General features: G+C 36.1%; 2 long non-coding RNA genes across 2 annotated transcripts in view; one reads left to right on the top strand and one right to left on the bottom strand.

Moving 5' to 3' along the window:
- LOC145681405 (uncharacterized) overlaps nt 1-22,380 on the top strand; it is a 34,680-nt gene that overhangs the window by 11,252 nt on the left and 1,048 nt on the right. Inside the window, exons 2-3 of the long non-coding RNA XR_014130775.1 lie at nt 15,454-15,531; nt 21,322-21,448. This is a non-coding gene — a long non-coding RNA (uncharacterized LOC145681405). The remainder of the gene's footprint in view (nt 1-15,453; nt 15,532-21,321; nt 21,449-22,380) is intronic.
- On the bottom strand, nt 657-14,382 carry LOC145680268 (uncharacterized). The gene is made up of 3 exons (XR_014130635.1): nt 14,079-14,382; nt 4,365-4,507; nt 657-876 (listed from the first exon to the last, which is right to left on the bottom strand). It is a non-coding gene; the product is annotated as an uncharacterized LOC145680268 (long non-coding RNA).

Here is a 22,380-nt window from a genome sequence, read left to right as displayed (position 1 = left end):
CATCAAAACAACAATTTATTTATCGTAATTCCTAGTTCTTTTAGAATAGTAAGTAATGGCTAATGAACGCACAAAGCAGACTTTATTAGAATTCATTTAATTGTATTTATTTTCTCATAACCAACACAATATATTTTATATTAAATTACAACTTAATATAAGTAACGTATACATTATATATCCAAAATATATTTGTCTTGAAACAAAGTACTCTTTTTAATAAGGATTAACAAGTTATACTTCTTTTCTTTAACAAGTTATACTAGTAACAACACCATCCCTATATCAACAATACCACCATTCTTGTGCAAGTTAGCTTTAAATCACCTAAATATCTTCTTCTCCGCTTTCATTTTTTCCACAAGTTGTAACCTGTAGCAAATATCGACGGAGAAAAATACTGCTTTCGTGATTTTCTAAATATTAAGTCGCTTAGAAAACACCTCCAGAAACACGAATAGCCTAACAGGTGTTTACTGCAAATGTTTCTCACCATAACCTCGTTGAAAGTGTTCCAAAACCCGTTGCTTCAGCTGTGACTTATGAATTGGTGTACACGTTGTTCCAAATTTTAATGTAGAAACTTATGAAGGATCAACCAATGATCAGCCTTTCCAAGATTTGATGTAGAAGTTTATGAAAGAACAGTTGGAAAAGACGTTATGCAAGTTTTATTCTTTTTAAAACCAAACTTGAATAGCAGGCCAGATATACAAGAGTGCATGATCAGAATATTGTCGATTACATAAGGAACTTGTTGGTTGTGGATAGATGGATATTCTGAAGGAAAATGTATTACAAAAATTGTAGCCTTTATATTTACCCTTTGAGAATATCTTCTATGTCCTTCCACTCAGGCACCAACTCATCTATAGCCTGAAACCAAATATACTCAATAAGAAATTGTCCATAAATTGTAAACGAAGTCAAAACCAATCTTAAAGCTATAAACTCACTCACTCACTCACTCACACACACACACACACACACACACACACATATATATATATATATATATATATATATATATATATATATATAATGTAAGGTGTCTCGAAAGTCCCCTGACATAGGGTAACACTGTTATTATCAGAGTTTTAACAAAACGTAAGAGGGAAAACTATCTCCAAATATGATATTTTCAATGTACAGTGAAAAGATCTTTTAAATGGAACGAGCCGTTTGGGCTGTACACTCTTTATGCACCCAACGTTAAACGAAACTTCAACGTTGCCATTTACCTGGACCCACAACATAAGTGAATGAAGTTACTGTCTTTTACGCTAACATGTCGACGGAGAGCCCCCCTTTCAAACAGTAAATTCATTCACTTATGTTGTGGGTCTAGGTTAATGCCAACGTTGCATTTTCGTTTAACATTGGGCGCATATGAGTGTACAGCCAAAATGGCTCGTCCAATTAAAAGAAAAAAAAATCCTTCACTTTAGAGTGAAAACATCATATTTGTAGATGTTTTTTACTCTTACATTTTGTTGTAATTCTGATAATAACAGTGTTACCCTATGTCAGGGGACTTTTCAGACACCATATATATATATACACCATATACGTATATGTAAGTGTTAATGAACAGGTGACTCCTCACATGAAAGTAAGTGTGGTCGAAAGAGCATAGTTTCGGAGTTATAAGCTACCGAAAACGCGAAAAAATTAACTTCAAAGTTCCGCAGCTCCACTCCTATGGAGCATATTTCAATTGGATCCGAATATCTGTTTCAGAATTCTCCGGTACTTGTGCGACAATTTTTAGAGAAGCAGTTTGGGACTAGTTAAAATTTTATGAGTACTCCCAAACTGCCTGTCTAAAAATCGTTATGCAACAACTGGAGAATTCTCAAAAATGGATATTTGGATAGGGCACATACTAATGGAGCTATGGACCTTTAAAGTTAATCTGGTCACTTCTTCGGCAGTCTTAACTCCGAAACTATGCACTTTTAAACGCAGATTCATTTTTTTTTTTTCAATTATGTGAGGAATCACTTGTTACAGTTTGTGGTCTAGTTCATTCACACGCTGTACAATATATATATATATATATGGTGCGTCATTTATAAACTCCAATGATTACAACGAAAAGACCAAAAGAGAGGAAGAGGAGCGAAACTTGGTAGGATGCAAGTAGGGGGAGGGGGACACATCAATCTGTATTAGGCATCAACATCCAGTGAACAGTGATGTCAACCCCATATAAAATTAGTTTTTTTTTAAATAACACCACATTAGGTTATTACAAATGTAAAATCTGCATTTAAAGAGAAAACAAACAATGCCAAACTTATTGTTCAATGTTGCAAAGCAACAATACTACAATATAGCAAACATGAAAAAGTAACAAAATTTGAAGGTTTTTACAATAGTAATAATGCAAATAAGACAGACGGGGCAAGGCATATCGAATGTACCTTTTGGTAAAATACTACCATGAAGATTTGACGTATTTCGAAGAGATAGGAACAAAATTATAACAAACTGAAAATTTGACTTTTCAAATGCTTTATTTTGGAAAGTTTAATATGTAACTATCACATTTAATTACGTACATTGCTTTCGAAAAACATTAAAACCATAATAACTTTAATGTTCTTTGATATCTCAAACCGTCCGAGAGATAATTTTCGAGAAGAACATTTTGAAAAAAGTTCAATTTTTAATTTGTTACAATTTTGTACGTATCAATATGTCAAGTATTGAGTGTACTGTTTGACACTAAGGTACATTCGATAAGCTTGCCTCGTATCATTTCTATTGTAGAAGCTTTCCAAGTTTTTTCTTCTTTCCATGAAAATGAACTCTTAAAAGTTTTACGTCCCATGTTTATGCCAGTTAGGCTAAAGGAGATGGTGATGATGAGGAAATGAATGAAATGGTGGAATGAAGAAAGTGGGAGGAAACGGGATAACCCCGAGAAAACCTATGAGTACGATGTTTGTCCACCACAAAGTCCACACGGCGCGAGGTGGGATCGAACCAGGGACCCTAAGCACCGGAGGTGAACGCTCTACCACTGAGCAACCGCGCCCCCTTTTTTCTTTTCATGTTTGGGAAACTAGGGTTGTTAGTTTCCACCACTGAACATCAATTGTGGTATTGTTTGTTTTCTCTTTAAGCGTAGATTTGCAATTTGTAATAAGATAGTATGCAATTTGCTTTCTGAAAAACCTAACTTTATATTACACTAGCAAGACTGTTCTCCGGGTGTTGATGTTTAATATGTGTGTACCCTTATCTTCTAGTTGCTTTGTCACACTTTCGCTTCTCTCACTCTTGGTTTTCCGTTTTAAGGTTGAATATTATAAATAACTCACCGTATATATAAACTAGCAGTTAAAAAAGTAACTGTGCAATTGTAATTAGTAATATTAGATTTGTTCTTGCTATTATTTATAATTCGTGACAAACTACACAATTTATGAATAGTCTCTTATAATTTCTTAAATTACCTATTGATGGGATATATTGTATGTACAAACAAGTAGTACTGCCACGTGTACACCACGTGACGGAGTTTGGTTTGTATGCTATATTTTTTTTTAATATTACAATCGAAAATTATTGTAATTTCTACCTCTCCTTTTTTTCGTATATATTAGAACTAGAAAATACTATTGAGACGCTAAATTTATTGCAGAAAACCGCTTCCTGCCATCTATTACCGTTTCAATTCTATAGCGATCAACGTTAAAACCGGAAGTGGTTGATCTTTGCAACTTCCGGTTTGAATACGGTTCCAAGATAAAAAATGGGTTCTTATTCTTGCAATACTAAATTGATTGTGTAAAGCTGCTTCTCGACATACCTAAGTGTTTGCTCTACGTAGATTAATATTAAAACCGGAAGTAGTAAATTTCCCCCACCTCCGGTTATAGTAAGGATGTACAGTTAAGGATGCTATATTTTAGTTATTAAAATACTCGCCTCCTAGTGTTAATAACTTCACCGATATTTCGGAATCACTATCAGGATTCCTTCAACGGGGCTCTGTGGCTCGTTATGAATATAAGACCACATGTTCCATTTTTTTAGAACAGTAAAATAAAAGTTTTTTCCAAGTTTTATATCAAATAAGGAGTGAATAATTGGTTTGTACACGCCAGTAATATAACTATGTACATTTATTGAAATAAAAATATTAACTCATTACTTATACTATTTCTTATTGATAAAATTAGATGATACCATCCCATCCTTATCCAAATTCCCTTTATCTGTGTTAAACCTGGAATTTTTTGTTCAGATGAAGCAGAATACATTCTCCCACTTCTTACTTTTCAAGGCCTGAAAACTAGCTAATTATACAAATTTGTAATTTCATATATGAAAGTAAATATTATTATTTTTACCTTTACGTGAAAAAAGGAGAATCTTTGTTGGATTTCGTATTTTATGGGTCTCCACGTTCCAGCTGTGTCTTTCTTCTTCGCAGTTGATGTTACTTCAGGAAAATGTCTTCTCAATAAAGTAAAAAGGACTGTGCTTCTTGTATCTGGAAGAAAAGAATAAGCATTCAGCATCCCTTTTAAACTTAAGAAAATAAACTGTGAAACATTCATTATCGTTCTCTTTTAGTATAAGGCATCTCCTTGGAAATACTTGTTACGTTACATAATCAAATTTACAGCCACTGTGTCACTATTTTAAACCATAAATTACTCGGTAGTATGTGTTATCATGCTAATAAAAAAAAAGCGAAGACTTCCCACGAATAAACTTTATTTCCAAGGCATATTCACAAGTAGTAAGACACTGTATATATATATTTTAAACATATGTCACCATGCTCGTCAAGGCAATTATTCCAGGGGTACAAAGCATGGTAACTACATAAAAAAAAATTAAAAAAAAAACACCTGGGTCAAGTCACTGAAGCAATGTCACGATTGCCTGCTCCATTTCCAAGACAAAGCATGCTCTTCTGACCCTAAAAGACCCAGTTATTTTCCATTTTAAACTAGAACTATGACAGTTTAACACTGCTCAGCTAAAAAGGATTGAATCGTAACCTGTTTTGTAATCAATAATAAGTCAATGGCCTATAAAACATGTCCTGAAGTCTTGTATTTACTTTCTTAGCAGTTGAGTTACCATGAGAAAAGTGCTACCTTGAACTACTGTAACTGAGCTTCTCCCGCTGAAGGTACTACCTTGAGAAACTATGGTGGGAAATAGCAAACTCTATACCAAAAATGTACATACTTGCTAATCCACGCTATTAGATACATTCTAAATAAAAATTACATACTGCTCTTGGAATAATAAACATTTCTGACCAGTGTATATACACTTATTTATTAAAAACTAAATTAACTTAACGTTGTCTTCATCAAACACTAACTGAAAGAGATCTTCAGAGCATAGACATTTATATTATAGAAACTGTTACATTGTATTTTAGTTTTAATAAATAAGTGTATATACTCTGGTCAGAAGTGTTAATTATTCATTGAGTTCCAGAATCACGAAAAATAGAGATACTGCTCTTGATGGCGCAAAGTGTAGTTTTTTTTGTTTTTTTTTTTTAATTATTTTGATATTTCAAAAGAAATGAAATCTGAGTTTTACGTTCCATGGAACTGCGTATAGGCTAAAGCAGACATCGATTATGGAAATGAATCAAGAGGAGGAATGAAGAAAGTGGAGGGAAATAGAATAACCCCGAGAAACCTCTTCACACAGTATTAGTCCTCCACAATTTCCAATAGGCGCGTACTAGTATCGGAACAAGGGCCCCACGCACCACAGATGAACGCTCTAATACTGATCAACCGTAGTCCCTTTTTGACATTTTAAGAATGTCTTATAACAAGAAAGAAGAAAACAAGAAAAGCAGCAGCGACAGAAAGCTATTTACGAAGATACCAAAGAGGGTGGAAATAATTTCAAATAAAACTAAACTGATGTGACTTCCTTCAAGATAGACTGCAGCTTAGTATAAAGAGAAACAAACTTTGTCCTAGGCTTTTGAGTAGGAGATGAAGAAATCGAACCTTCTATCGATAAATAACATTAAATTCAAATAAGCCACAATAAAAGAAGCAACTGAGCAATGGTAGTTCTCGAGGAAAGTCACAATGTTAAAAATAAACGTTTTATTGGTATAAACTAAGGAAGTTGATCGACATTTCATTGTTAGCGTATTATACAAAGATTAGTAAGATAAATTGAGTTTTCTTCTATTAGACGGTAGTGATAAAATGGCAATTCTTTCCGATGTGACTTCCCTCAAGAGCCACCACTGGAGTTCTAAATCCCTCTTGCACTACTGTGATGATATGGATATCTAAAGATTAACGTGGAATATTTCAGTCACACCTCACAAATGCCGGAATGGAATCTTCTGTACAGCCAGTGAATATTCTATATTCTCTACATTTTGACTTACCCAAATGACGCAGCACAGAATATAATATTATTAATAGTAATTAACACTATTGTATCATACACACTGAAATAAATCAATTTGTATTCCTGCAATTCTGCTATTACAACAATATATTACATTTATTTGCTGAAAACGAAGCAAAGGCAAACACATTCTCCTTATGGGGAAAAAATATCAACACTAACCTGAATTAAGATTTTCTCTTTTCAGTACTGTTGTTAAATATAGAGTCTGTGGCAAACTTCTAGGTTTCTTTACCAAAATTTCCTCCACTTTTGTGTTCAGATTTGGCCACTTCTCTAAGAGACGTAATACTTTGTATTTATGTGTGAAATCAATCTCAATCTATCAGAAAAATGAAGGAGTAAATAAATATGTTTATTTCAAGAACGATTATTTTTCGTAGCAAAATATTTAAATTTCAGTGGGCTAGGTAACAAATAGGCTTCGAATAGTTATGGATTTTCCATGTTTCTTATGGATATGCATATTTATCGTATTTTACGAGACACTGCATATTTTATAGCATCTGTTTTTCTTCTAATGCACATTCAATGGTATCTGCTGCAAAGAAGACCATAATTTGTAAGTGAACATGGAAATATAACTCATTTATCGATGATTTTTTTAACAAAATTGCCCCTGCTAGGACGGAAATTCTATTTTTGCACAGATTTTCTATCTTGTTGAGTGATCAGAAATCTGCTACGAAATGTCACTGACCAAATTCCTTGCAATGGAATCCAGTTGAAACAGGGGTCACCTTTATCTATTGATGATAACACTCCAGCAGTTTTGAAGAGACTAGTAAGCTAGTTATGTGTTATCTATGATTGCACTTCGGCATATCAACAGAAAAGAGGACATATTTGCATGCATATTTTGAGGTTTTTAGTCCATGACTATCCGAAGCCTTGTAATAAAACATTTTGTATTATGTATTACTAATCTAACATTTTTCCACATCTTTTCTTTCAATATCCCTGTTCTGCGCCTAAACAGTTTTTAAAATATTATACAACCTTTTTAATTTTGCACTCTAATCACGCATAGAGCCGGATTTTATGAGGAAAACGAAAATGTTAGCTTTTTTGACTATTATATGTTTTCCTTATTCAAGTACGACCTTCATTTTCCTGTACTAAATTGTGAAACGAAAGAAGTACCTTTAGAACATACACTACTTTTTAATCCTAAGTACCTTTACAACATACACTACTTTCGAATCTCATTCCGTCTGCCGCTGGTTGTCTTTATTGGCTATTGAACCGGTGTCTTAGTATACTAGAGCCGCTACGTCTCTGGCTCCGACAGTTCTGTACGTGGACAAAACAATGTTGCCAATTTGTCGTGGGTTTAACCGTATACAGGTACACTAAGAATAAACAGAAAAAGCAAACGAATTTAATCGAAATGAATTGCTTAAGAAATGCTGAATTTTCATGGCTTTTTTAAACTTTCCGTGTAAGAAAACTATACAAATGTTTTTTTTTTTTTTTTTTTCCCTGGAGTAACCAAAACTGCAGAAGGAGAATTAAGTTCTTCGGAACAGTTTTAGTTTGTTATGTTCTAAACAGTGGATGTTCCCACACGCAAGACATCAGCAACTCTGTTCACCACACTGGTCACAGGAAGAAGAGGTCCTCCATTATCGCACTAGTTCTCGAAATATTCACGAAGTCTGCATATAAATTCTCGGTTTTGTCCTTTATACACTCCTATTTTCTTTGGCTTCGGTCTGAAGAACTAACCATTGTCACCAATTAAATACAACAATATTCTTAAGAGCACACCCAAAACATCCAAAAAGGAAAGGAAACAACTCAAAGTTGCAATAATCGAATACAATCTCAAAGTACTTTTCACTCAACTATGCACAAACGAAAGAAGACAGAGTGGCAAGAGCGTCTGCTTTCCGTGTCAACGCGGTGACAGCTCGGTCACTCATTGGGCCTTGTAGGGGGGGGGGGGGGTGTCAGTGTAGTATAAACGCTCGCTTTCTTTTTCGCATAGCTGTCAGAGCCAGGGATACAGCGGCTACAGTATAGTGGCCAGCATGTGTAAGTTGTGCAATATTCGTTGCCTAACCAATATCAAGTTCCTGCAAAACTTGTCATGTGTAGTACGGATTCAAGAAATTCAAAAAGGCAGACAAAAAAGCATTACCTTCAATCAAGAAATACTTTATTATCAATTGCAGATACTCTATTAAATTCTAATATAAGTTTATTACTCAATGTTAGAGCCATTAACGGCCATGTACCTAACGTTATTTTAACAGTAGTAGCATTCGAAAATGTAAAACTATGCAATATTAGGAGTTATACCGCTGAACACTAGTTCACCGATTAAATTACACATGAAATGAAATCATTAAGCTTTACATCGCATGGTTATGCCAGTTAGGCTAAAGGACACTATGATGATGAGAAATGAATGGAATGATGGGAAAAATAGTGGGAGGAAACGGGAGAACCATGAGAAAACCCACACATGGTGCTTCTCCACCACAAAGTTCACATGGTGCGAGTTGGGACCGAACCAGGGACTCAATGCACCAGAAGTGAACGCTCTACTACTGATCAACGGTAGCCCTTTTGATATTTTTAGAATGTCCTTTAAGAAGAAAGAAAAAAACAAGAAGAAAATGAAATGAAATATTTGAGTTTTACGTCCCGTGGTTATGCCGGTTAGGCTAAAGGAGACGGTGATGATGAGAGATGAATGAAATGGTGGAATGAAGAAAGTGGGAGGAAACGGGAGAACCCCAAGTAAACCCACGAGCACGGTGTTTGTCCAACACTAAGTTAACTTGGCGGGGGCTGGGATCGAACCCGGGATCCCAAGCACCAGAGGAGAACACCCTACCACAGCCACCGCGCCCAAAGAAAAAAAAAAGTGACGAGAGAAAATTACGTACAAAGATACCACACAGGGTCGAAATAATTTCAAATAAAACTAAACTGATGTGTCCTTAGTATAAAGAGAAACAAACTTTTTCCCAGGCTTCTGAGTAGGAGGTAAAGATATCGAACTTTCTATCGATAAATAACATTAAATTCAAATAAGCTACAATAAAAGAAACAATTGAGCATTGGTTGTTCTCGAGGGAAGTCAGAATATTAAAAATAAACGTTTCATTGGCATAAGCTAAGGAAGTTGATAGACAATTCATTGTTAATGTACTATACTAAAATTAGTACGGTACATTAAGTTTTCATCTATTGGACGGTGGTGATAAAATAGCAATTCCTTCCGATGCGACTTCGCTCAAGAGCGGCCACTGGAGTTTTAAATTCCTCTTGTACATGTAAAAAATGAAAAGAAATCTTTAAGTTTAACGTCCCACGATTATGCCGGTTAGGCTAAAGGAGACGGTGATAATGAGTGGATAGGGTGAAATGAAGAAAGTGGGAGGAAACGGGAGAACCCCGAAAAAAACCCACGAGCACGGTGTGTCCACCACAAAGTCCACACGGCGCGAGCTGGGATCGAACCAGGGACCCCAAGCACCGGAGGTGAACGCTCTACCACTGAGCCACCGCGCCCCCTCTTGTACATGTAAGTTCACGATCCTCGTTTATTTGTATACCTACCATCGCTGACGCGCCTGCTCCCTACGGATGCACCCCTCCCAACTGCTCGAATATCCCTCTACCCTTCTGTCCTGAATCGGTTAAATAGAGGTCGTGCTTTTTAGTGGCCACCTAGCACAATTTGGTTCATCTTTTATTCACGGAAGTTTTTTTATGCCACATGTCCTACTATATTTATACTGAGCCTTCCTCAAGTCATCTGCATTTAGGGGTATAGGCAGAAATCTTATCTTGGAGGGGCCCATCGCTTTTGAAGCGGGAGCAGCTACAATGTACAAAGCCAAAAAAAAAAAAAAAAAGTGTTACAGGTAGTGATTTGAAACCTGAAAAAACAGGAAAATTTGGTTTCCGTCCACAAAAATAAAACACTGCGCATTTATTTATTTGCTTTTATCACCATAAATATTATGTACCAGTTGGTTTTAATTATGCGTAACCAAGAACTACTGCCAGGACCAAACGTTATACCTTTGTGCATAACTATTTCAATTTAGGCTCTTTTACACAGAATCTATCTACAGAAGACGGGAAGGTTCTAGAACGCATGTTCCCCTATATGGATTAGTAGCTAGATTGATTCCTTTCTGTACACCAAAGTTTGATGTTTAATCCACATAGTATTGACGAACGAACGTTAGCGTGTGAAGGCGGGTTAGATCCCCGCTGGGGCACGTTCTTTTCTGTCTGTATTACAGCTAAATGAGAACGAGGACCTGTGTTCTAGAATCTTGCCCATAAACTGATTTTTTTTTTAATTTCAGTTAATTTCCTGACAAAAATATTTATTCATTATTCGTGACTAAAATAAAAACACCATAATTATTTTACTAACAGTTATATCTCGCTTCCTGTTTTACATCAAGTTGCGCAAAAAAAAAAAAAAAAAAAAAAAGCGAATGAGATCCGAACTGAGAAACGGAATAAAAACGTCGTTTTTCACCAAATTTTCCAGTTCATAAAAATGTATTCTAAACCACTAGTTACAGCATATAAAAAATATAATGTACTTACAAATCAGTTTAACACCATTATTTAATGGTAGTATTTACAGTAGCTTTTTAAAACGGTGATATTTTTCTATCAGTAAGAATCCGTAAACTTTGTTATTTTTAAATAACTGAAACGAAGTAATCTAATGGCAATGTTTTAAAAGTTTGGTATTTGGGTGCTCAGGAAACCATCTGGGGGGGCTGGCCCCGATGGAACTCCTATGACTACACCCTTGCTGCATGCACTATCTAGTAAGCTCCTCATTTAGTGCATGCTCTGTTAAAAGAAATACAAAACTTTATTCTGACCTGAAAATGTAAGAAATGTGTCAAAATTTGGTAGAACCGTCTGCTCGAGTAATGCTGAGTATCAAGTTTTCTTCTATTAGACACTAGTAATAAAATGGTAATCTTTTCCGGTGTGACTTCCCTCAAGAACCGCCACTGGAGCTTTAATCCCTCCTGCACTCTGGTGATGAGACGGGGTCCCGAAGATTAACGTGGAATCATTGTTCGTAGTTTCAGTGAAATTTTCCTAATCTAGTAAAATTTCAAAAGTAAATTTAGCGAAAAGGGAAATTTTATGATAAAACGTCAAAATCTAGGGAAATTCTCGAACTGACTTATTAAACAATATAAATGTTTAGTTGTTGACTTGAGTTTATCGTCCCTTTGCGTAGCGAGGCTATATGAGACGGGACCTACTGATTAACGGGGAAGGTTCTAGATTACTGGTCCCCCATGTAGGTTACTAGCTGGGTTGGTTTCTTTCTCTACTAAAGTTTATACATTTAATCTACACAGTATTGCCGAGCGAGCGCTAGCGAGTGAAGGCGGGTTAGAGCCCCGCAGGGTACGTTGTTTTCTGTCTTTATTATTGCTCAATGGGAAGGGGGACCAGTAATCTAGAACGTTGCCGATTAACGTGGAATCCGAACCACATGAGCTCCCGCCGGGAATCGAACCCGGGTCTCCCACGCCAAAGGCACGTACGAAAACAGTTTAGCCAAGAAGGAGCTCAATATAAATGTTCCATTTTATCTTTGTTCTTCAGAAATAAACCAATGCAATAGCCAGAGTTTAGTGTATATTCAAAGTAGCATAATTTGCGTCAATTGTTGACTGGATATTTTTTTCCGTTTTGTTTAAAAAAGTTAGAAACGAAAAGGAAATGAATAAAATAAATGTAGTTCATACTTCCTTCAATATATTGTCTAACTAAATTAATCTTACAACATACCGTGCATCATAGGAATTAAACACTCAACAAACTAGGGAAAGAGCTCTTCGTGGCTAACGGTTAGCGTATTCGCCCTTGGCGTGGGAGACCTGGGATCGATTTCTGGCGCATGCTGATGTGGTTCCATGTTAATGAGTAGGTCCACGTCTCATATAACCTCGCTGCTAAACGGGACGTTAAACTTAAAATCAACTCAATCAACAAACTAGGGAAAATTTGACACGAAAAGGGAAAATTCTGTTTCAGCCAAGAGAAATTTTCTTAAGAGAACCTACGAACACTGTGTGGGATACGAACTATGTGAGCTCCAACCTGAATTACCCACAAAAAAAGTTACATACGCTAAACACACACCCACGAAGGAACATTTTGAGTTCCTTGGGGCATTACTCGAGTAGACAGTTCTACCAAATTTTCACACATTTCTTACATCTTCAGGTCAGGTTAGAGGTTTGTGTTCCTTTTAGCAGAGAATGCACTAAATGAGTAGCTCCATTACTACTTGCAGACTCACTTTACGGTGCCTGACTGTAAATAGTGTGGATGTATCGCATAAAAACTAAAGTGCATAAACCATGAACCAAATTGTGCCAGGTGCTCACTAAAAACCAAGGATGTTATCTAACCGAGTCAGCGAAGGAGCGCAGCAGCAGGCCCGACGGTAGCGAAGGGTGCGTCAGCGAATGGGGTATACGGATAACGAAGGTAGTAGAAGAGCACACTTACACATACAAAACTTGCACTATCACTCAAAATTCAACTCAATACGCTGTACACTAATAGTAATTACTTTTATTCACACTCTCATTCCTTTATGAAAAATATTTCACACTGTATTTTACATATGAATTTCCTATTTGGTATAGGGCTAACCCGTTTGCTCGAGCAATCCTTTCCCTGGGGCTATATAGCTAGAATAACCCGGATTCTACGTAGAGTCGCTCGAACGTGAGATTCTTAGCTCGAACCTGTAGTCTTCCCGTACCCGTCTCACAGCAACATTTAGGCAAGAGCCCAGATATCTACATTTAGTTATAATAATAGAAGATAACATGGCCTGAGGAGTTTTAACCTGCCTTCACTCGCTATCGCTCGCTCAGCAATACCATGTGAATTGAGTATTGATAAAGGTAACTCTTTACTTTGGGCAAGACAGTGATATACTGTCAGTACATATTACTGCCAAGCGAGCGTCAGCGAATGAAGGCGTGTTAGAGCCCCGCAGGCACGTTGTTTTACGTCTTTCCTTCTTGGAAACTGTAATTATAATTGCGGGAACCGGTTCAGATTCATTCCTTATTGTCACTGCCTTGCTCAAAGTAAAGACTTGCCCTGATAAAGAAAGGAAACAAACTGGATACTAACCTGCCATGGGGGTGAGCATTCTATAATCTTCCCCAATATTTATTCTGTGAAATTTACTTTGTATCGTATAATGAGTTGCTATAGTAACATTTTCCAACTTTTATCTCCTAATATGCAATTACCCAAAAGCCCAACCCTCACCACAAATTTCCCTGTCAGTTAACTCTAAATGCGTCCGTGAACCTTTATTCCATTATGTAACTTAGGCAGATGTTGAGGCTGGAAATTGTAACATTCTATGCCGGCTCCGTTCATTATAGGGTGCACAATACAGCTTCCCCACTAAGAAACACTTTCTAAAGCACTAAGAGTGTACTTGGCACATGAATATAAGTATGTTCCCCTAAAACAGGAGAGTACGACAAGCTGTACTTTAATATACGCCTGAGATAATGTGAATTACGTTCACTGTTTTAGAAATTGAATTACTCCATTACATAAAACTCTATCATAATTTTGTCTAAGTTCTAAAATATTAAACCTACCTTTAAATAAATCTATCATATCTTCGAGTTCCTATTTCGCAGAAAATTAGCTCTGGAACAAAGCAAATTTAAAGACTCGAAAGCAAAAATAACTCTCTTCGTAAAAAAAATAGCGGACGAAGTTTATGCTGATTCTAATGTCATTGTGCGCATGCGTAAACCTGGAATAGCTGAAACAACTATACTTTTCTTTTAATGGAACTATAAAGATGATCCTTATGACAATAAAATCGTTAACTATGTAATATCTTTCATACAGCACATATGAAATTTCTCGTATCATTCTGGTAACATAGCAAATAAGATTAATATTTTTTATGTCACCACAATTATATTTCCAACGACAATGCCAATTTTAACTATATTTTTATGGTTCTCAAAACCTTACTCGTTTTTAGAGTGTATTAATGCCAATAAATAACTATTAAAAATCACTCTGTTACTATTGGATCATTCTGTCCAAAATCCGATTAAAGCACTAACGTTTAGTGGGTTAGTAGGGTAGTGTACTATGCACAGCACAGTGTTCAGTGTATGTAGCATTTAGATTAATTAACAATTTAAAGTCCTCTAGGGCACGGCATTATCGTTGCAAAACAAAGTTAAAGAAATCCATATCATGTTATTGCACGAGAAAGTTTTGTCGTTATTTAGTTGTATTATGATAAATTGCGTATTAAGAGAAGTACAATGATTATTGTTTTGTACATTGTACACATATTGTTATAAGTATAAAAATATGAATGGTGTACTGATTGTACTCATAGAAAGATTTGGATCTCCTCTTTATAAAACACGGTGTCGGGTACGCCTTTTTTTTTTTCTTTTTGAGATCACTGATTCTTCGGGAATGTTGGCATAAGGTGTTGAATGCTGATGGAGATTACTTCGAAACCTAAAGATACGTACCATCCAGCGTATTGCATTTTGTATATCCTTACTCTGAAACAGCAAGAACTTTTTTGGTTACTTGTATTTAACACATAAAGTGAAATTCGAATTTTTTTATGTGCTTTAACATATATTTATGACAAAAAAATATTTTCGTAATGAAGAAGGAATAATGAATTATTTATGGTACTGTACAATGTTTCATATGTTTAAAATTGTAGTTATTTAAGTATAAGATTCGGTAAAAGATAAGATCGCTAACATAGATAATCTCAGAAATATCGAAGAATTAAATTACATGTGATGTCGTGAAGCATCTTGAGTGAGTGATCATTTCTGCATTGTTAGTTTCACTTTTTAGATTTTTGCTATTTTATTTTTTGCGTTGTGTAGCTTTCACAAAATGAAAACAAATAATTATGAATTCTCTTTCAAATTTATGCAGGTACAGCTAATACGATGTTGATGATTTTTTTTTTAACAGGTGGAAACACACGCAAACACATCAGATGCCTAACCAGATTTTGGAGCATGAACCGAGTGTATGCGCCTTCACTCGGAAGTAAGTTGTAGAACTTTGTGTATATATGTTCATTACTTTTTTTAATTCAGCAATATGCCGAAAAGGAAAGAAAATTGTTTAACTTCAAACGATTACTATCATATTAATAAAAATCTGAAAAGAAATATTGATGACAAAGTAATTCGTTAGATAGTGATGTTGGTGTTCCATTACCAAACCATGGTGGAAGCGTTGAAGCTGGACTTACAGGTGAAAGATTACGTAACATAGAAGTGTCTGATTGTGGCAGTAACATGTCTTTGTCTGTTCCTGAGTATACTGATAGTAATGAACAGAATTCGAATAATGTAACTTCCAATATTTCTGTAACTGATGAAAAAGACTCAAGTGTTACATTTTAACTGATATGAGTTTAATGTGTCCCAACTAAGAGACAGTGTTTGTATTTTACCAGACATGAATGTTGTAATAGTGAAAAATTTTGTAGTAGTTGACAATAGTATAAACATCATTATTGTTAAATTTCAAGTACGTTCTGACTTTTTTACATATCCATGCAAATCTTCAAAGCTGGGAATTTTGAAAGTTCGTTCCCCTTCAGATCTTGCAAGTTTCGATATTCACGGAGTAAGAAAGTGTGTTCTTTTACTTCTTAAACAGGAAATTAAAACAGCAGACATCGATCAAGATTCGTTTGTGTGTGTATCCCATGATCACATCACATAAATTGAAAACATCTTTTGTCATAAAAAGGTGTAATATGTTAAGCAATTGAGATACACTGTAAAAATGGAGTGAAATATTTAGTTTTACGTGGTTATGTCGTTTAGAATAGCGGAGACGAATGATCGATGAAAGTAAATGAGTGTGAAATAATTGGTAGAATGCAAGTGTGGAGGAAGCGGAATAACCTCCATAAAATCTAGACGATAATATTTTGTCTAAACAAACTCATTGCCCGTGGATTGAACCAGGGATCCATCGGAAGTCCACTGAACCACCGTCCCCCAGGGAACACACTATATATGTAAATACAGCACAGTGTTTGCAAATATGTACAGATACCATATTTCTTAGATAGTAAATATACCAGTATGATCAGCCTCTTGTATCAAATTCTGAAATTCTATATGTAAATTTTGAACAAAACAAAACTAAATTATGATCTGTTCCTAAGTTATTTATTTCATAATGAAATATGTTTAATTAAATATCAGTCAAATCCCTTTTTCAGAAATCAGTGAACATCCCACTCGAGACATTACAAAATTCTGATAACGCCTCCCACAAACGTCCGCTGTGTTCTTGAACATAAAGGAACTTTTTCGAAAGACGTTGATATTATGTTGAATGAGGTATTTCACTTAGCTATAGAGGCCATGATGAGTCACTAGTAAAGCACTTAATTCTGGCACTAGGAGTCCCTACTTCAGTCTCCTGTAGCACGAGTTTATGGTGGAGAATATCGTATCCGTGGATTTTCTCGCCTCTCATTTTCTCCCCCATTCTCATTTCACCAATTATTTCAGCATCACTAACATTCATTAACCACCCATCTTTATTCTAATGTGCATAATCGTGAGACATAAAACTAGAGACTTCGTTTCATTTTCATCCAATGTGGATATGAAACTTTTTCCCACTTTGTCTTCTTTTTACATTAAAGTCATATATTTAGTTTAGTTTGTGCAACACTCAGACGACGAATGTTTTTTTTTATATTGTAGCATAAGTCTATGAGAATGCATATACGTATTTAAATAATCATTGTACCACTGAAAGATGGCAGCTGTGTATATTATTTTTTTATATGTATGTGTTAATAAAAAAATACAGTGGTTAGAAATATGCATTTTATTTATTATACAATCTCAATATTTTTAATGTAACATTTACATAGTTAGTGCTGTGTTTATAACTGGATTCAACGTCGTCTGACTTTGTCCACTACAGACAATTTTCTTCCAACGTTCATGGTATGTGTACGTTTATAGCAAATATAGAAATTCAATATTAATTAATATGAAAAAAAAAACATTGCTACGTTATAGTAGTGAACACATCTAATAGAGATAGGGGAGTTCTATATACTACTAGTGGGACGTCTCACTTTCTTGGCTACTGCTTGACACAGGTTGAAAAACACTTTATTACATCATTTTATGATTTATTTGTGCCACCATAGTGATGTTTACTTGAATTGTTAATTCATTAAAACATCTTATCTGCATATTTGTTGTCCAGCACTGCAACTCAGATCTACATTTGAAGTCGAACCCGGCCACAATAGTACACTCAATTTTCGCACCGAGACGAATATCGTGCATTACATATACGCGCACTAGCTACTTGGCAAAAAGATGTTATTGTTGCTAAAATTTATAGATTTACAAATAATTATTATGTGTTATATTAAGATTACGGTAAATGCAATTAGTCTAGCACCAAATTCTGTCACATATTCACGTATGTAATTCATACATGAGGTATTTTTCTTGTGCTGTAAATCTCCCGTAATAAACTCATTAGTTCTCCCTCTCGCATTGTGCATACTATTTCTTCATACTTTTATAACCTAAAAACCTGTACCAGGGGAAATACTTCTATACACACTACTCCATAAAAGTTTAAAGTTTGAATCGAAGTTTCATTTCAAGAGGCTCCTTCCATTCAAACTTTAACCCTTTATGGAGTAGTGTGTAGAAGTATTTCCCCTGATACAGGTTTGTAGGTTATAAAAGTATGGAGAAATGGTATGCACAATGCGAGAGGAAGGATTAATGAGTTTATTAAGGGATTCCATAAATATGCTGAAGAGCGGCTCGAAGGCGGCACGCCATCTCACCATGGGGGCTTGAAAGTGGCAACATTGTGGGGCCGAAGCAGGCCCGCTATTGGAATGTGGTGGCCCAAAGTAGGCCCGCAGCTGCATGATGACATCCCAACTTGTAGCCGCTATTGCATGGTGGCTTGCCTACTTGTAGCCGCCATGGCGGCTCAATAGGTGGGTTTTTTACAAAAACACATGGTGGGCCGTAGGCGGCCGTCGCTGTCGGGCCAACGAATACGTCTGGTGGTCCAACCTGGGCCCGCTTACGAATTCTTTAAGGGGATGAAACTGTAAGAAATATGTCAAAATTTGGTAGAACCGTCTGCTCGAATAATGCCCAAAATTCATTTCAATTTGCTGTGTACTGACATTAATTACTGACATTCACACTTTTATTCCTTGACAAAAATATGTTTCGCATCGTATGTTACCTATGAATTTTCTGTTAGGTAGAACCGACTGCTCGAGTGAACCTCTTTGGGAAATGACCCTCGGCAATTGTTGCAATGCCAATCGTGTATGACTTCAAAGTTAGAAACAACGAGCCCTATGGAAGTTCTAACCCCTTCGCTCACTCAGTTCTGTTTTGTTTAACCTTTTGTAGCACTACTGTCTTAAATCTAGTGAAAAAATCCACAAAATAGATGAATATTTGGTAGACCCGTTTGTTAAAGTAGTGCCCCCATTGTATATGTGCATAATCAGTGGGAGGATATTACCCCAGTTGAGACAAGGTGACCAGAACTTTTACTTTCAGAAACGAGCCGCATACGAATCGGCGACGGGGGCTGGGGTGACTTCCACATTGCATTTTGAGACTCAGCAGTGTTTTCAATTTACAAAATACAAAGTAAGAATGATAACACAGCGTTTCTAACTTAAGTATTACCCAACAATACTTTTAACTACTTCAACACTCAGAATTCCCACTCAGTTTCCACTTGAACCACAGAACACTCAATTCTCATTTGAATATTCAGAAGTTCTAGGCACGGGTGAACCTTCCCAGTAAGTGTTGGTACGGAAGAGTGTAGAATTAGCATTGGCTATTTATATTTTGAATAATAATTACGGGACACCTGGGTCATGTTTGCTTAAAAACGGGACATTTAGGCTTCCCGTTTGAGAATCTGAAAGAAACGGGACAACGGTTGAAAATAAGGGACTGTCCCGGCCAAAACGGGACGTCTGGTCACCTTGAGTTGAGAGCACTCTCAAACTGCAACCATCGCCCTGCTGCACCTACACACCCTCACAAGACACTTGGCTACCGTAACTGTGCTACATAATTCGGTGTGGAAATCATAATAATGTAACGGGTTTTTGACTGTTCGAATATTTTGTTCATTAATTGAGTAGACAGCTCCCTCGCATTTTAGATTACAGTACTTACTCCAGTGCCAGCATGTGATGATGGATACTTATCAATGTTGCCACTGAAGTTCAAAAAATATATTCCAGCTCAATTAAGTATCCTCTACATGACTATATTATTATGATTTCCACTGCTAATCGTGAAACGATTCAAAGGAAACCAAATGTCTTATTAAGGGACCGTGATTGGGGGCTGGTGCTGGTTCCAGTCAGATGTGTTTAAGAGAGCTCTTGACATAGGGAATATCCTCCTAATGTTTATGCGCACATTAACAACGGAAGTCTCTTTGGGTCAAAAACCTGCTTTCAGGTGGAACACCAATTCCTCATCATTAAAAAGAAATGAAAATAAATATTTAGTTTCACGTCGCAGGAAAGGCACCGAGCCTAAGGAAGATGGTGATAATGAAATGTGAAAAATGGTGGTATGAAGAAAGTGGGCGGAAACGGGAGAGTGTCGAGAAAACTTAGGCACATGGTGTTTGTCCACCACAAAGCCCACTTGGCACGAGCTGGGATCAAACCAGGGACCCCACGCACTAGAAGTGAACGCTCTACCACTGAGGCACTGCAGCCCCATCAGTAAAAAAAAAAAAAAAAAAATACCTCATTGCTTCGGGGCTTACATATCTGCTGCCACCAAAAGGAAGGTGTGTACACAACAGGGGCGGATCCAGAGGTGACGACTGCCCCTCCCAGAGTAGGATATTTTTTATTTTTTTAAAAAAATAAAACCTACCCCAGAATTGGAGCTCTTGATTTTTTCAAGCTTGTATTATAAATGTAAGATAAAAAGTTTTTTTTTTCACGTTGCAGAATTTAAATGAAGCAATACATAGCAAGAAATTACTTGCCTTGGTGTTTTTGGTGAGAAAATGTCCGCGTTCGAAAACGCAGGTAGTCATTTGTGTTCTTTGTGTTCAAGATGCGATATTTTACGCTCTCACTACGTTCTCAAAACCGATCCCAGCTTCTTATGGGGCCGCGGTGGCTCAGTAGTAGAGCGTTCACCTCTGGTGCTTGGGGTCCCGGGTTCGATCCCAGCCCCCGCCAAGTGAACTTTGTGGTGGACAAACACCGTGTGCGTGGGTTTTCTCGGGGTTCTCCCGTTCCCTCCCACTTTCTTCATTCCACCATTTCATCCATTACTCATCATCACCGTCTCCTTTAGCCTAATCGGCATAATCGTGGGATGTAAAACTCAAAGATTTTCCGATCCCTGCTTCTTGTTAACAACGGGCAGACAATAATCCATAAAATCTATCTGTCCACAAGTTTGTCAATATTTATTTTGCGTATCTTTCCATTTAAGAAGTGGCCATTCCTGCATCGAGGTTGGGACGATATCGGACTCTTCTTCACATCTTCCTTTACGCTGAAAATATCCAGAACAGAAAGCATGTGCAATTTATGGCTGATATTTTCCTGCCAACTCATTTTTCTTTCTATAAGCTGTTTTTTTTTTTTTTTTTTTTTATACAAAATGTAGTAAAAACCCACTTTACTGTTTACATAAAATTAAACTGCTTCATTTCATGTTAAATGTATTTAGTCGTTGTAACAAGCCTAGGTGTAAATACATGTTATTTGCCAAAATAAGCCTTGTATGTACTCCTACTTTCCAGAGCGTGTGGCCAATGCTCCTGCAAATGATGAATTGATCAACAGCAGACCACCTGACCCCTTTCTGCTCGTCGAGCTGCTCTAGAAATATCACTGTGGAGGATGACATACATACCAAAGTTGCGACAGGTGAGTTTTTGACATGTTATTTTATAATACTCATGTAAGAAAATCCGAGTAAGAAGAAAAGAAAGAAAATAGTAATATTTTATTATTACTTAACTAAAATAAAATAATTGTTGAACAAGGCAATACTTTTATATAAATGAAATATTCAATTTAACGTTCCACGATCAGGCACTGAGGCTAAGGGAGTCGGTGATGATGAGAAGTGAATTAAATGGTGGAATGAAGAATGTGGGAAAAAATTGGAGAACTCCAAGAAAAGCCGCTTGAAGTGAGCTGGGCCCCAAGCACCAGAGGTGAACGCTCTATCACCGAGCCACACCTGCGCCAATTTTATTTAAATGTAACTGTTTCAGCAACTACCCTTGTCTTCTTCAGATACACTCTATTTATTTATTTATTTATTATTTTAGATTTTTAAAGGTTTCCCTGTTTATTAATTTTTATTCCTTCAGCAATTATTTTATTTGACTTGAGTATTTATGTATAAGCAAAGCTTTAATATGGAATGTATCACATGTTATAGTGTTCGCGCTTTTTTTTTTTTTTTTTGTATGGATAAAAGTACTCCTCCCGAAAATATTTTTCTCAACAGAGGGGTAAAATATAATTTTCACCAAAGAGAAGTTTTATTATTATTAATAATAATAATAATAATAATAATAATAATAATAATAATAATAATAATAATAACTGCCGCAACTTCTAACCCTGCTCAGAACAAATAATGTGACGATTTTCACCCTACTACTTGTGACAGAATTCTGGTTCTAGAAGTCTTATTTTTTTAAAATACTCCAGTAACAAGTGAGGGGGAGTTTGCTCACAATTTTTTTACTTTTCGGAATACATAAGTTATACACCATTTTGTTTGTATCAATATCGTATCAATATACTTGATCGTCACTTTTAGCTCACATCCTAAAGTTGGTCTT

This window comes from Thermobia domestica, chromosome 3 (assembly GCF_964235325.1).
Source record: "Thermobia domestica chromosome 3, izTheDome1.hap1.1, whole genome shotgun sequence".
Lineage (NCBI taxonomy): Eukaryota > Metazoa > Arthropoda > Insecta > Zygentoma > Lepismatidae > Thermobia > Thermobia domestica.
The sequence above is the reverse complement of the archived record's forward strand: the minus strand, read 5'-3'. Positions and strand labels throughout refer to the sequence as shown.